At 53.2% G+C, this 14,043-nt stretch overlaps 1 protein-coding gene across 10 annotated transcripts in view; it reads left to right on the top strand.

The window, feature by feature from the left end:
• Positions 1 to 14,043, top strand: part of ZNF516 (zinc finger protein 516) — a 124,391-nt gene that overhangs the window by 23,745 nt on the left and 86,603 nt on the right. For 5 of the 10 annotated variants that reach the window (XM_072819530.1, XM_072819510.1, XM_072819494.1 and 2 more), the window contains exon 2: positions 9,747 to 9,931. The exons of the other annotated variants lie outside the window; for them this stretch is intronic. The gene's annotated coding sequence lies outside the window, so the exon portion shown is untranslated. The remainder of the gene's footprint in view (positions 1 to 9,746; positions 9,932 to 14,043) is intronic. 10 annotated transcript variants of the gene reach the window in all.

Raw genomic sequence — 14,043 nt, forward strand, 5'->3', positions numbered from 1 at the left:
AGGGTCGCTTTTTTGGTAATATAAAAAAAACAGGACAGCAAATCCCTCATAATAATAAGTTTGGGTGTAATTTTGGGCTGGTGACCTCACTGCTCTGCACGCTTTGCTCATTTTATGTTGTGCTGGGAGGAGGCTTTCCCCCAGTTGGGGCCACTGAGGCGCTGCCCATTCTGAGCACAGAGCTGAACGTGGGAGTGTTGGAGGGGGGACCTGCAGCGCCTTTCCTCACGTCCTGGGCAGTGGGGGGTCCTGGTGGGGACCTCGGGCCTGTTATGGCTGCAGAGGCCCCGATCGTGTGGCGGGGCGCTTGACACAGTCCGGACGCCCAGGGCTGCCCTTTGAGGACTCGTCCCCCACCCCCCCTCCGATTCGGAGCCCCTGCTGTACCCGCAGCTCATGAGACAGCTTTCTGAGCCACTGTGGGCCACCCCACATCACACACGTCGAAGGCCATCGCCGATCTTAATTTTGGTGTCTTTCATTTCAGATAAACTAAACATATTTCTGTGGCAGCTGAAGAAGAGCTTCTGCTTTCTATCCCGTCGGGGTGGGCTCCAGCCAGCCTTGTGGTCCTATGGCCCCAGGGGTCCCCAGACGTGGAGCCCGCCCTGTGGGGCCCAGTGCGGGTCTCACAGGCCCCCCGAGGGGCAGTCTGTCTAGGCCAAAGTTTGGGATACGCTGCCCGCCCCCTCTCGGGAGGGCGGTCCAGGGCCAGGGGGTGCTTGGGGATCCGTGGGCCGCCTCGGGAGGCTGGGATGCGTGTGGTTACTTTCTATGTGGAAATGAATTCTTTTGGTGACAGAAAAATCAGGAATTGAATGTACTTACGGTTTGAACGTGTCTGCCAGTGCAGGAAGTTACCAAACTTCTGCTTCAAACCTGAGGCCGCCCAGGCGCATTGCAAAAGTGGGCATCGGACTCTCTCAATGGATTCGATGAGGCATGTCTGGGGGGGTCACGGCGAGAGCACCCCTGGACGGGGCTGCGGCGCGCTGCCGGCAGGCGTGCTCTGAGTTCTGAGTCGTGTTGTCACCTGCGGCCGCCGGGGAGACCTGGCTCTTTCTGCCCCCAGGTACTTGCCATCTGGGGGGGCCAGGGAGGCCGGCCAAGGCGGGTGCCCCGCCACTTGTTCTCTGAGGCCAGCGGAGTGGCCAACCATTCTCCATCGGTCCCGGCCCCCAGCTTCTAGGAGCGGGTCATCCCCAGGCCCGACCCACGTCCCAGGGCCCTGTTCCCTGTCTGCCCGTCACCCTCTGGCGGGCCCCACACGTAGCCTCTGCCCTCACCATCCCCTGGTGTCTGTGGCCCCTCCTCTCTGGGGACAAGCTCTCCAGCTCTTTGTCACCTACTCGTGCCAGGACTTGGATGGCTTCCTGTGGCCTTTGAGTCTGATGTGAGGTGGTCTGGAGGGCGAGGGCCTTCCTCACGCTCAATTGCTTCACTGCCTGTCCCCTGGCCTGTCTCCCTGGCCCTTCACGACCCCTGTCCTCGCCGCCTGCTGGGGTGGGGGCTGTTGTGTGTCCCTCCAGGGACGTCTTCACGGCACCATCCCCCCGATTCAGAGTCCCCTCTGCCCTCTGCATGCTCTCCCTCTAGGCCAGCCCCTCCCTGACCCTGGATCTCTCGCACCCCTCTCCTGCTGGATGGACCTGGACCTCTGCCTGGTGTCTGTGGCTCCCACATTGGTGCTCCCAGGGTCCTGGGTGTCGGTGTCTGGCCCTCTGAACTGTCCCACACTGGCTTCTCCCCCTGGATGCCAGGCAGGGCCTTGTTGAACACCTCCTGTGCAGAGGAAACGGCCTGCAGTGCAGACCCCAGAGTCACAGAGGGCAGCCCGGCCGGTGCGTGGTGCCGACACGGGGTGCATGGCCCCTTGAGGAGCTCACCGGAGCCCCAGGGGGACAAAAGGCTCTGGCCACAGCATCTCCGTCCTGTGCTTCTACAGCCTCCTAGGGTAGTCGCGGGGCAGCAGGGCCGGCGGTGGGTGGTGGTGGGTGGAGGGCCCTTGGGGTGGAGCCAGGGCCGCCTCACAGGGTTCTGGGAGAGAGACAGGTGATCCTGGTGGTGGACGCCCTAAATGAGATACCTCACAGGAGCTTGGGTTGGTATTTGCACCCACAGGACCCTGGGAGTTTCATGAGGGACCTGGAAAGTCAGAAGGGGCGTCGGTGGTTGGCGTGGCCCAGGAGCGCGGCTGGTGTTTCGTGGAGTTAGTGCCTGTGCTCCTCCAGGGTGGGAGCTGAGGGATGTGGACAGCCTCTCTTCTTCCCCCATCAGGACTCTGTTTCTGGCTCTAGAAGTTTCTGCCCTTGGGTCCTCCGGCAGTCTTTGCCTGCTGCCCACTCCGTTCCAGCCGCTGTTGTGCAAGGTGGCATCTTGGCCGTGCAGGTGTGGAGCTGTGCTCTGCTGCTCCCCCGGACCAAGGACGCACCCACAAGCCACCCAAACCTCCCATGACTGCCAGAGGGGTCCAGCACTGAAACTCCCTGTCCGGCTACCTCCGCGCCATGTGGCATTCAGCAGCGTGCTTACCCTCTCTGGGTTCAGGTTTCCTTGTCCATTATGGGGAGAGCGTGGCCATGGTTACCGCACAGGGCCTGGTGGACAGGCACCGATGTGTTTGGCATAGCACCTGGCACGCGGGAGGCGCTGTTACCTGTGCATCTGAGCAGTGGCTTGCACGGGGCCTCAGGTGAGTGCATGGAGATTCCGGAGGATGCCACGAGGGCCCGCGGTCCCTGGACCAGGGGGCAGCTTTGTCTCCTGGGTTGGCCGGATGGCTCCACAGCATCGTGCACCTTCCCTTGCTTGGGGATTGGTGTCCGCCCCTCACAGATTGGTTTTGTTTTTTTCTGTTATTTTGTTTTATTGATGTATTCCTAACAGGCAAAGGATACTTTATTTAAATAGGGCAACAGCCTTTTTTTTTTTTTTTTTTTTTTTTTATAGAACACAAAAGTGATTTTTAATTAGGAAAAAAATGCCCTATTTTAACACAAGCTCACTATGTATGAGAACACATACTAAAAGAACAGTAACAAACTGGTCTTAGGAAAAAAACAGTGTGATGACAGAAAACTTGATATACTACATCTCCGAAGTGCCTGCAAGCAGGCCCACTGGAAATAAACACACAACTCCCATCACCCCCACACACAAATCTGCACAGGTTCTATCTGCAAACATTTAGAAAACACATTGGAAGATAAGGATGAACTCACCCCCCATATGTACATCCACATGTGTATATGTGTGCATGATTTTCCAGATGCTCACGTTTTATTATTTTGAATGACCATTTTGAATGACGTGATGTGTGTTGGCCCAGCGTACAGGGCAGTGCCGTTTCACCACCATTTCACAGTAATTCTGGGTGGACGGAGTTGTCTGGCGTTCCTGACGTCCCTGCGCTGACACCTGCTGTAACTACAGTGTGTGTGTGCGCCCCGGGCCTTGTCGGCGTCCTTCCTCGTCTCCTGCCAGGGCCTCTCCTGCCCTCCCGGGACCCCGGGCTGCCTCTGGCTGTGTGCCCCGCCAACGTCCCTGCACCTGGACATGTGGAGGCCTCAGGGCAGCTGATCTGTGGACTGTTGTCCATCCAGTGGGGAGGCCACGGACCCGCCAAGTGTGCCTTGCAGGTTGTCTTCTGACCTCCTTGTATCTGCTGGTCATTCCAGCACCACTTCCTCTATCTGTGCTGGCTGTGCTGGTCTGAGCAAGGAGGCTGTACCTGAGTCTGTGTCCTCCTCCTGCACATCACAGTTGATTCTGGAGCTTTCCTCCTTTGTGCCGTCTGCAAAGGGGCAGCATCCACGCGTTTCTGGGATGTGCATGGACTCCTTGGCCCCTGGGAGATGATGGGTCGAGTTTTTAAAAGACTCCTTCCTCTGAGTTTCTTGGACTAAAGTATTCCTGCCCGAGAATAAAGGCTTTCATGTTCCTTCCTCCTTAGTGCATCCGAAGTGTCCAGGGACGGCACATGGTCTCTCAGCACTCGTAGCTCTGAAATGCTTGTTCTAGTCAGGGACATAGTCGGAAAAAAGCCAGTGCTTTGGTCAAAGGACCCACACATAGAAGAGCCACCACCCAACGTGTGGTCTATGAGATTGCCCACTGCATGTGTCGGGCTCCAGCGTCTGGCACAGGGCCTTTGGGTGCCCAGAGAACTTGGGGGCCTGTCCTGTCCTGAGGTAGCCAGCACATGTGGGGGTGGCTGTTGCCTTCCTGGGACGCAGCTGGGGTTACATCCCCCTCACATTTCCCCCTCTGTCACTGGGATGCTGGGCCCACCCACACCTGGCCCTGCCTGTGTCCCAAGGGAGCCATGATGAATCTCAGGTCTCAAAAGACATGTCATTAAATCATTTTTTTAAAATGGGAAAAATAAATGGAAACCTGTGAACTTCTTTGTAAGTGAAGTGACCAAGCATGGGGAGCAGAAGAGGCCTTGCCAGGCTCTGGAGGCTGGCACATCTCCTTCCCCACCCTGTATCCCACATTGCCACTGAGGCTTTGCACTCCTGCCCCTGGTGACCTGGCACCTGTCAGCAGGCCTCCCGAGGTCCCCAGCTACCAGCCTGAGACACGGCCAGAGGCTCCAGGAACGCTCCGCGACCCTGCCATGAATTCTGGTTCCTGAGCCTGGACACGAGGACACGTTGCATAATCACAGAAAGATGGAGTGCATGAGATCTGATTTAGGAGGATCTCTACCTGTCTTCCTGTTTTTAGAAAAGTATGTGCAACTTCAGGTTGCGAGGAAAGACTTCCATGCGCTGCTTATGGTTCATACAGCAGAAATATTTTCTTTTAGATGGTAAGAGATGTTTGCAAGTGTCTTTTTTTTTTTTTTTGAAGATTTTATCTATTTATTCATGAGAGACACACAGGAAGAGGCAGAGACATAGGCAGAGGGACAAGCAGGCTCCCTGCAGGGAGTCCAATGTGGGACTTGATCCCAGGACCCTGGGATCATGCCCTGAGCCAAAGGCAGATGCTCCACCACTGAGCCACCCAGGCGCCCTGCAAGTGTCCATCTTAAAGCTCATTGTCAAGTATACATGGAATGCTTTTCCAGTTGGGTGAGAGCAGTGGCATGCACTGTAACACTTGCAAACCAAGCAAACTGAGATGTCAATGAAATGCTTCTTTTGATTGGCACAGCAGCTTAGTGGATAGGTCAGCATTGGTAGGCACACTCAGCCCTGATCTGAGGGTCGGCTTTGTAAATGCAGGCAGTGTGGGATGAGGTGCAGGGCTGCCCTTCAGATCCATGGTCCAGCAAAGACCAAGCCACCCACGGGGCATGGCATCTCTGGTGGCCAGAGGCATGACCTGTGTGTGGAGCATAGCACGCCAGGAGAAAACCACCACAGCTGTTTTCAGTGGTGATGAGTTGGTGGCCAGTCTAGGCGATCACAGCAGAGGCAGTTAGACACTCTGACCTGCTGTTCCCACTGGCCACTGTGCATAGAGGGGGCAAGAAGCCTCCTGTCTGCAGCGGCGGCTCCTGCCATGTTCTACAGGCCTCTGCTCGAGAGTGCTTGCATGTCTCCTGAAAACATCCATGTCTGTGCATTTACAGTAGTTCATTTTTTTCTTAAAAGCAGTAGCAGGGGCACCTGGTGGCCTAGTCGGTTAAGCAGCTGCCTTTGGCTCAGGTCATGATCCTGGGGTCCTGGGATGGAGCTCAGTGGTAAGTCTGCTTCTCCCTCTTCTCCCCCTGCTTGTGTTCTCTTTCTCTGTCAAATGGATAAATCTTTTTAAAAAATAGCAAACTTTTCTTAAAAGTATAGTCCCTTAATAGAGGAAAAAAAAACAAAAATAAATTGGGAAGAAACTAAAAATATATAACATCTCAAAAAAAAAAAAGTATTATCACTTGAAAAATGAAGTTGGGACGAGCTCAGGCTGTCGGAGAGGTCCAGGGGTGGAGGCGTTTCAGCTCCTTTCCTGAGAGCAGCAGCCTTGGTCAGGGTGCATCAGGACAGTTTTGTTACTCTCTTGACTTGGTCACAGGAAAGTCAAATTTGGGTTGATTAGGGTGCCTTCCTGTTTAATCTGTTGGATGTGTGTTTTGCAGACCTGGGACTGAGAGTATTTAAGCTAAGACAATAGTTTTCACTTTGACCTTGGCGTGGGGTCACTTTTCCTGACATGGCAGGAAAAATGTTAGAAGGAGTTTGGTGGGAAATGGGGAAATAGCTCGACAAGACCACCTGCCTGAAGCTTACAGGAGCGTCCTGTTTATCAGCTCATGGGGATCAGAGTAGAGTGGACCAAAAGCTCAAGAATTTTTCCTGAGCGCCAGTCATGTGAGCAAATCCTCAAGCCCGGTGTTCGTGTGTGTGTGTGTGTGTGTGTGTGTGTGTGTGTGTTGAGGCAGTTTCATTTTGTTATCTGGGCAAGTGTGGCCTGAGGGACATTGTTTACATGGGAGCAGCACGTTTGCACAGCGTCTGCTGCGGGGTGTGCGGGGCAGAGAGCATGGGGACGGCTGGCAGCTGCCCGTCCCTCCTGGGAGGCGTCCCCTTGTGTGGACCCATTAATGCTGAACTCCTGGATGTCAGTCCTTCCATCGCTTGTGGAGGGACTGTCCATTGGTGTCCATGGGGGGAGAGGTTTTGTGTTCACTGGGCGGGTCTGTACCCAGCAGATCCCAGTCTTTGCCTGCCTGCCTGCTGTGTGCTGGGATGTGCATGGGCTCAGGCCCCCATGCTGTGTTTCACCTAAAGGGACATTCTAGAAGCTGAAGTGCGGTAAGCTTGCATTCCTTATAAGGAGATGTACTGGAGCACCAACTCTTCTTTCTTTTTTTCTGGTAATTGTGTGTGTTGTTGTCCTTTGGTGAAAGTGGTGCCATGGTGTGATTCAAATTTGCTGGAAGGAGTCTCCCAAATTTGGAGAACTGAAGCCCCACATGGAGTCCCCTCCAGCGGGGACCCCAGGCTTACCACTGATCCCTGGAGAGCACTTTGGGAGCGAAAACACTTTGAGAATAAGTTTACGAGCCCAAAGGAGAACACTAATGAGTTTGATTTTAATCTAAAAGATATTTTGATGTCAAATAGGGTGGAAAGGAGAGCTCATAGGTTTTATCTCTGTACTTGGGGGGTAATCATTTGGCTATAGTGCCAGAGGAGGAGAGAGAGGGAGTTTTCTTAGCATCTCCACCTGGACAGATGAGCCTAGGACCTTCCCTCTGCAGGTGTGGATGCCCAGATGTGCTCACACCAGGTGTGAGCAGCACCTGGTGGCTGCCCCGGCCTGCGGTGGGCACTCCGGGTATCTGTTGACCCCAAGTAAGCAGACCTAGGATGCGGGCCTCGGGACTCCCGTAGCAGGAGCTGCTCCTGTGTGGGGTGGTGAGCGGGTACTGGGTCCCAGGTGCTTCTGTGTGATCATTCACACTGCTACTGAACCTCGGAATTGGGGCCTCAGGGGAGGGGCACCTCCCCTTGCCAAGTGCCCCTTATGGCCCGGGCACTGTTCTAAGGACTTTATGTACATTTTCTTACTCTACGTTTGGAATACAAGTCTGCAAACGTCCTTTGAGTACATTTCTGGCAACTGTGGGACCGTATGTGGCGAATGACTCCACCTAAATCTCCTTTAAATGCCGTAAGACATAGGGTGGTCTCAAACAGTTGGTTCCCAGGCACCCTGGGTCCCCTGGCTGGTGAGGAGGCCGCAGGTGGCTTTGTGCACACGTTGCCGCATGCCGGACCAGCGCTCCTGTTTCTGGTTTGCGGCGGCACAGAGAGCTGGACATGCCACGGCCGATCCCCGGAGGATGCCGGCAGTTACCTGCTGCATAGAAAGACGGGGCCTGCTGTGGTGGGGACAGCTACCTCTTAGAAGAGCTGTCTCTCCCTGGTTCTGTGGCCGCTGTGAACCATCGCTGGCCACTGGAGTCCAGTGGGCCTGAAAAATCCTTTCTGCCCCTTCCAGAAAAACCAAGCAAGAGAACCGGTGTCCTCTGCAGGCGTCGGGCAGGAACTGCTCATGTGCGCCCAGCCACCCCCTCGGTGTGCTCAGGCCCCTCCTCGGGGTGCCCCTCTGTGACAAGAGGCGTGCGTGGGGTGAGGGTCTGTGCCCGGTGGGTGGGTGTGCTGCCAGTGCGCGTGCTGCCAAGAAAACCGGGAACCTCTAGAACAATGCGACTGAGATTCTGTTCTGGAGGCTTCTCTGTAGGAGCGTGGCCCCTGCAGAGACAGGGCCACACATCCAGCTTGGCCAAAGTGAGTTATTGCTACTGTGTGCATCCTGAGGAAGCCAGTGTGGGCACACAGGCGGCCGCGGAGCTCGCAGCACGCTGGCTAGGCGTTTCCTAGGCGCAGATTTCATTTCAAACAAGCTGTGAGGCCCGTAGAGGCTTGACAGCAGGTGAGCGGCTCCCCCCCTGCAAAGCAGAGTGCTATTTTCCATGTGTTTCCTAGGGAAGCTGTGCTTTCAGAGTGTGACCCTGGTGGGAATTACTCCATTAGAAGGCAAGACTGGATCGGCATCTCCCGAAAGGAGCAGATCTGTGTTTGAAATCAAGGAAAAAGTTTGCTTTTTCCAGAACCTTCTACCCTCGGCTCTACATCAGAGCCTGCGGATCTCCCCTGAAAGCAGAGTTTGACTCTTGTCCTAATGTGGAAAGGTCCCCTGATGCTTATGCAGGGCCTCTCTTTAGTACAGTTTCCCTTGGGAGACTTTAGCATGCCCGGAGAAGGTGGTCATTACCCAAGAGAGCACGTGTTGTGTGTTCACGTAAAACACCAGGAGGTTCCGCCTGAGAAGCAGCTTGACGATCCCGGACGGGTCCTGCAGCCACTTTCCGAGAGCCTACGAAGAAGGAGGTGGACATGCGAGGATCTTAGGCAGATGTTTGTTCTTTGCCACATGTACGTGGTTGGACGTGTGCGCGCCTATAAATGTGTGAGAGTCTGTGTCTCTTTGCTGTGTGTGGTGTCCTACCGGCCGGGCTGGGGGGCCTTCCCATGAGCCCTGTCAGCTTCCCTGGGTGGCACGACGCGTCGAGTGCGCCTGGTGCTCCTCTCCCTTTCCGTGGCTTGCACTGTTGCACAATTAACAGCCAGCACCGTGCGCCTGACCCGCCAAGCCTCCGGTGCTCCGTGCCCAGGCACGGTGAGCGCAACAGACTGATTTCAGGAAAAAAAAAAAATCAAGAAACAGAACTTGGTGTAAGTTAGACATGGAAGGTGATTTGCAGTGTACGTGTATGTGAACGGCCCGTCCTGATGTTAAGGGAAGAGCCGAGAAATTTGTATTTCCGTATTTGTCATCCACCCCCCCCCCCCACCCCACCCGTGAATCAGTGGATGGAGCCTGTGCATTGCATCAAATGGGTAAAAATATGCGGTGGCGCCATTTAAACCAGGTCTGGAGCCCTGAGGGTCAGCTTTGATGGCTTGCGGAGGCGAGGTGCTGCCTGCTCACTCTGGGGCGGGGTGGGGGCCTGGCCGCGGGCGGTGACCCGAACTGTGATGTGTGCTGCCCACGGGGTGAGAGGCCGGAGGCCGTGGGGCGGGGGCGGTGCTGCCCACGGAGGCTCCAGGGGCCGACCTGCCCGGAGCTCACGCCTGGGTGTGGACGCAGCCCCAGGAGTGGGGTTTGGTTCTGTGCATGACCCGGTTGCTCTTCGTTATTTATGAGTCAGAGAGGGACAATTTTTTGAGGGGGGCCCTTAGTCGAGGAAGGTCTCAGCTATACTTAGCTCTTTGCCTGCATTTCTCAAACAGTAATCCACACTTCCCCTAAGAGGCACGGGTGCCCGGGACCCCTCCGGAAAGGTGGGAGAAGTGGCGCGTGGACGGGGTCAGCACCCCGGGAGTCTGGCGAGGAGCAGAGCCAACGTGAGCCTCTCTTGTCCCCGTGAGAGGAGGGAGGAGTCACCCTGTCCTTACCTGCCTTGACAGCATCTCAGGTGGGTGGGCCCTGCCCTTCCCCCCCGGGGCAGGAGGCCGTTGTTGTGGGGGAGCTGGGCACCGGAAGGGGCTCCGCTCCTTCATCGTGACTGTGAAGTAACGGAAAGGAGTTCATTCAGATAATTGAGTTGGAAACACACTTTAAAGCAATTCTATTTTATTTTTCCAGTACTTGGCTATTTGGCGGGTGAACTGCACACCTTCCACTGTTTGCTCTCCCCCTTGGGGAGGTCTTGCTCACGAGGGATCCGCTCCTGCAGCACAGGTGTGCTGTGACGTGGCATCTCCGTGCCACCGACTCCTGTTGACGTGTGTGTCGCGTGTGTCGTGTGTGTCATGTGCATCGTGCGTGTCGAAACAGGATGTTTACGAGGAGCTGCCCCTTCCACCAAGTTGGCATTTCCAGAGTTTGTCTCCATAAACTTGAATTCTGGAGTCATTTTCAGGAGCCAGGGTCCCCAGTGTGGATGGCACTGTCCCTAGACGCAGGAGCAGGGCCCCCGGCCCCGTCCCGGGTCCACACCCAGCTGTGCGCTCGGCTCCCTCGCTGGGCCCGCACACCCCTAGAACCTTGGTCTGTCCCTTGGCAGTGCCTGCCGTCCCCCCGAGGCACTGGACCCCTGGCTGGGGGACCTGGTGCGTGCCGTGCTGCTGGGTGTTGGAGTGGTGGAGTGGCGGGGTGGGGGCCGAAGGGACAGAGAAGGAGGACCCTGCTGCAGTGAGCCACAGAGACACTACTGTGCCCCTTAAATAAAGCACTGCGCTCTATCCCCTGATGGTCCTGCCCGGGGCCCAGGGCAGAGATGCCTGCGGCCACCCCGAATCTCCCTCCCCAGGGGGCCCCCGGGCTCTGAGATCCGAAAGCGAGCTGGGTTGTATCTTTATCTACCTTCACTTTTCCCCCAAAGCTGTTGGTGGATAAGATGTTCTGGCTTCGAAAGCATCCCGCCCCCATTTCTTGGAGTTCCTCCACGATCGCTTCACACATGGCCTTTCCTTCAATTCTGTAGCCGAATAACACAATACCATTCTTATGGGGAGTTAACGTGGTATTTTGCGTGTTTATCCTTTTTTTTTTTTGTTCCTTGCAAGAAAGGTAGACATGGTCTGAAGATATCAGAAGTTAGAACTTGCAGGGATGTGTCATTAAGTGTGCTTGAAAATATATTTTTAGACAAGCGATGCAGGATAAATCCTAGGGCGATGTGACATCATGTTCTTGTCAAGAATTGCTCTTTGTAAACATTCTCTGACAGATCGCTCTCCTTAAGAGGCTGAAATATCCAGCTGCTCTCAAAGGTGCGTTGTGTGTTGGAGATAAACTAGGTCATGTTACAGTAGTTATTGGCAGTAATGGATCTGGAAAATTTAAGCTGGTTACCCTGTATGTGCTTTAGATTCTAACGCATTTGGGGAAGATCTGTCCGTTTCTAATTTTGATCCTCCTAAAGTATCGATTGGTGTCCGCACAAGGGCAAACAGGGTCTTAAATAATTTCTTGCGCGGGCGGCATGCCTTTCTGCCGTCCTACCAAAAGCAGCTCAGTCCAGGGTATCTTTACAGAAAACGTTTGGTGTGCTGTTGCTTAGAATTCAGTAAAATTGATCACGGAATGTTTATTTCTCAGTGTGTGCTCTTAAAGAAGGGATTTTTTTGGTGGGCTGGCTTCTCTGCTAAACAGCACTACCTCGGAAGGTAATGTTTAACAGAATGTTTTATGGTTTACTGCACATAATTATCTCTCTTTGTATTCTTGGGCACAGTTCTTTATTTGACGGCTGTTCACAAAAAGCAGAGAGGAAGGCGATAATGTTCGATAGGTATTCATTGCAGACTGTGTTCTTAGGCTGGGAGAAAAATGTTGGTTTTAGGTAAAAGTCTGGAAAAATAGGTCAATGTGAATGTGTTGGGGGGCAAGTACTGTCTTTTGTTCTTGGTTTCCATGGAGTAAAATACAGTTCATTTATAGGAACTTACTTCTGTTAAAATATGGTTTACAGTCCACTGACACAGATTTCAGAAAGCTACGTCCAGTAGACCAGGAAGTGTCACCTACTGAGAAAACATGGCAAGTTTCTACACGGGATTATTTTATTTTCACAGTTGACAATTTCTGTTAAAAAAAATTTCTGCCAGGCACTGACTAGGTTATCGTTTCTACACTTTGGGGTTTACGCTCAGTAAAAACTTATCCTCTGCTTGTAAATGGGATATATTTTTTTTCCCTTGCAGTTTACTAAAGCCTTCTTGTCTTCCAGGTTTGTTTTAAAACCAGAAATTTATGAGTCTTGATTTTTCTCTGGTATCCCCCATGTTTTCAGCACTTCTGAATTGATCAGAACTTAGGCTTTCATCCCCTTGATGCAGCATGGAAAAAAAGTCAACATAAAAACTTGACGGCTTTTGTGGTTCATGTAGTGAAGCGAATGATTTACTCTCTATTTTTGTAAAATGCTGAGCAGCCTCTGGTGGCTGCAGACTTCACCCGCGCGCCCAGTTTGGGGGATGTGAGCTCTTGATGGAAAGGTTGACTGGATCAGTAGCTGTACTGGCAGTGGCTGTGGGGTTCCAGGACTGCATGTGCCCTCAGGGCCCCGATATTCGCGGCCAGCCAGGGGTCCAGCCGGACATTGATCAGAACCTTACAGAGCAAGCTCTGGCTCCTGTTATTTTTCATTTTTTTCCTCCTTTTTCTTTCCTTTTTCCTTTTTTTTGTTTTTCCAGTTTAGAGAAGTTCACTTTTTTAGGGACAAATAGATTGATAAAGTCACTACATCCTATGAGACTTGGACATAGTAAATAGCCAGCGACAGGGATGTGTTGATTTTGGAGAGCAAAGGAAAAAGAACTAGGAAAAGCATGCTTCTTTCTTTTTGGTATTAAAACATCCAGCCCCTGCTTATTTTCACATGGATGCCTCTTATTAAAGTCTCCATGACTACTTTGGATTTTTCTGGATATGTTATTAATGACTGGGGAGGGAAGACCCCCATATCCTCCCCCATCTATTCTTGGGCTTTCCTGCATGTAATCAATAATTAGATTGTGTTCATCTGCTTTTTTCATCCCCCCATAAGGTAAGATTTGACTGCCGGTCTTTCTAGTTTAGTAAAAGGACCTATGGGCAGCGTTTATACTGATGTTAACTCATATTTTCTTTTGGAACTTTCTGGGCATACCGTTGTGAACGGTGTGCTTCTATTTCCACCTTCTCTTGGGAGGTGATGATGGAATCTCTCTTTTCAGGACCAGGAGTTTATTTGGGTGTTTGACAGATTGTGGTAAACAACTTCATAAAAGGGAGCCTCCTCGCAGTCACAGTGAGGTGGGAGCAGTCGTTTGTGCTGTGCATGGAGCCGGTGGCTGCAGCCTGGGCCTGAGCTACAGGGTTGCAGTGAGTCTGGCCACAAGGCCTCGGAGTTTGCGTAGTAAAGCCTTATCAGAGACAGTTAACTACATTTGGGGACTACCGAGTATGTGGGCTCTTGCTTGCTGTGTTGGGTGCTAGAGAATTCACAGGAAACCTTTGTTTGTTTGAGAAAATGGGATTTCGTCCTCGTGGCCCTGAGGGTCTGGTCTCCTGCCTTCCGTGCTGAACAAAGCATGTTTGAGACTCACCTTGAAAACAAGGGCCTTTGGCAGAAACGTCCGGCACATTGTTCTTGGGACACAGACTTGCCGTACCCGTGGGCGGTTGTGTGTTCCTTAGGCCCCAGGATAGTGGGTTTGTGTCCTCCTTCCCCTTGTGGGGGAGGTGGGGTGGGGCTCCTTGTGAATGCCGCTGATTCTGGTGGCCCTTTATTCATTTCTTCTTATTAGAGTGGAAATGTAGTTTGCTCATAATGGATTATTGATTGGCCTGAGCCAGGCAGCCTCAAGGCCTTGTCAGCGACGGTCCTTACTCGGAGCAGTGAATGCATCACTTCATGCAGTGGCTCGGACTGGGCTGCGGACTATAAGCCTGGGATTGTTCATGTGGGCCAGATTGGTGTATGCAGAGAGGAACTCCTCATTGTTGTGGGACTTCACCCCATTTGTTCAAAGAATGGGCGTTTTGTCTCTGCAGTAGATAAGCCTGTGCACGATGTTAATGATGTATTTGAATTCCTGC

The sequence above is a fragment of the Canis lupus genome, chromosome 1, assembly GCF_048164855.1.
Source record: "Canis lupus baileyi chromosome 1, mCanLup2.hap1, whole genome shotgun sequence".
Classification (NCBI taxonomy): Eukaryota; Metazoa; Chordata; class Mammalia; order Carnivora; family Canidae; genus Canis; species Canis lupus.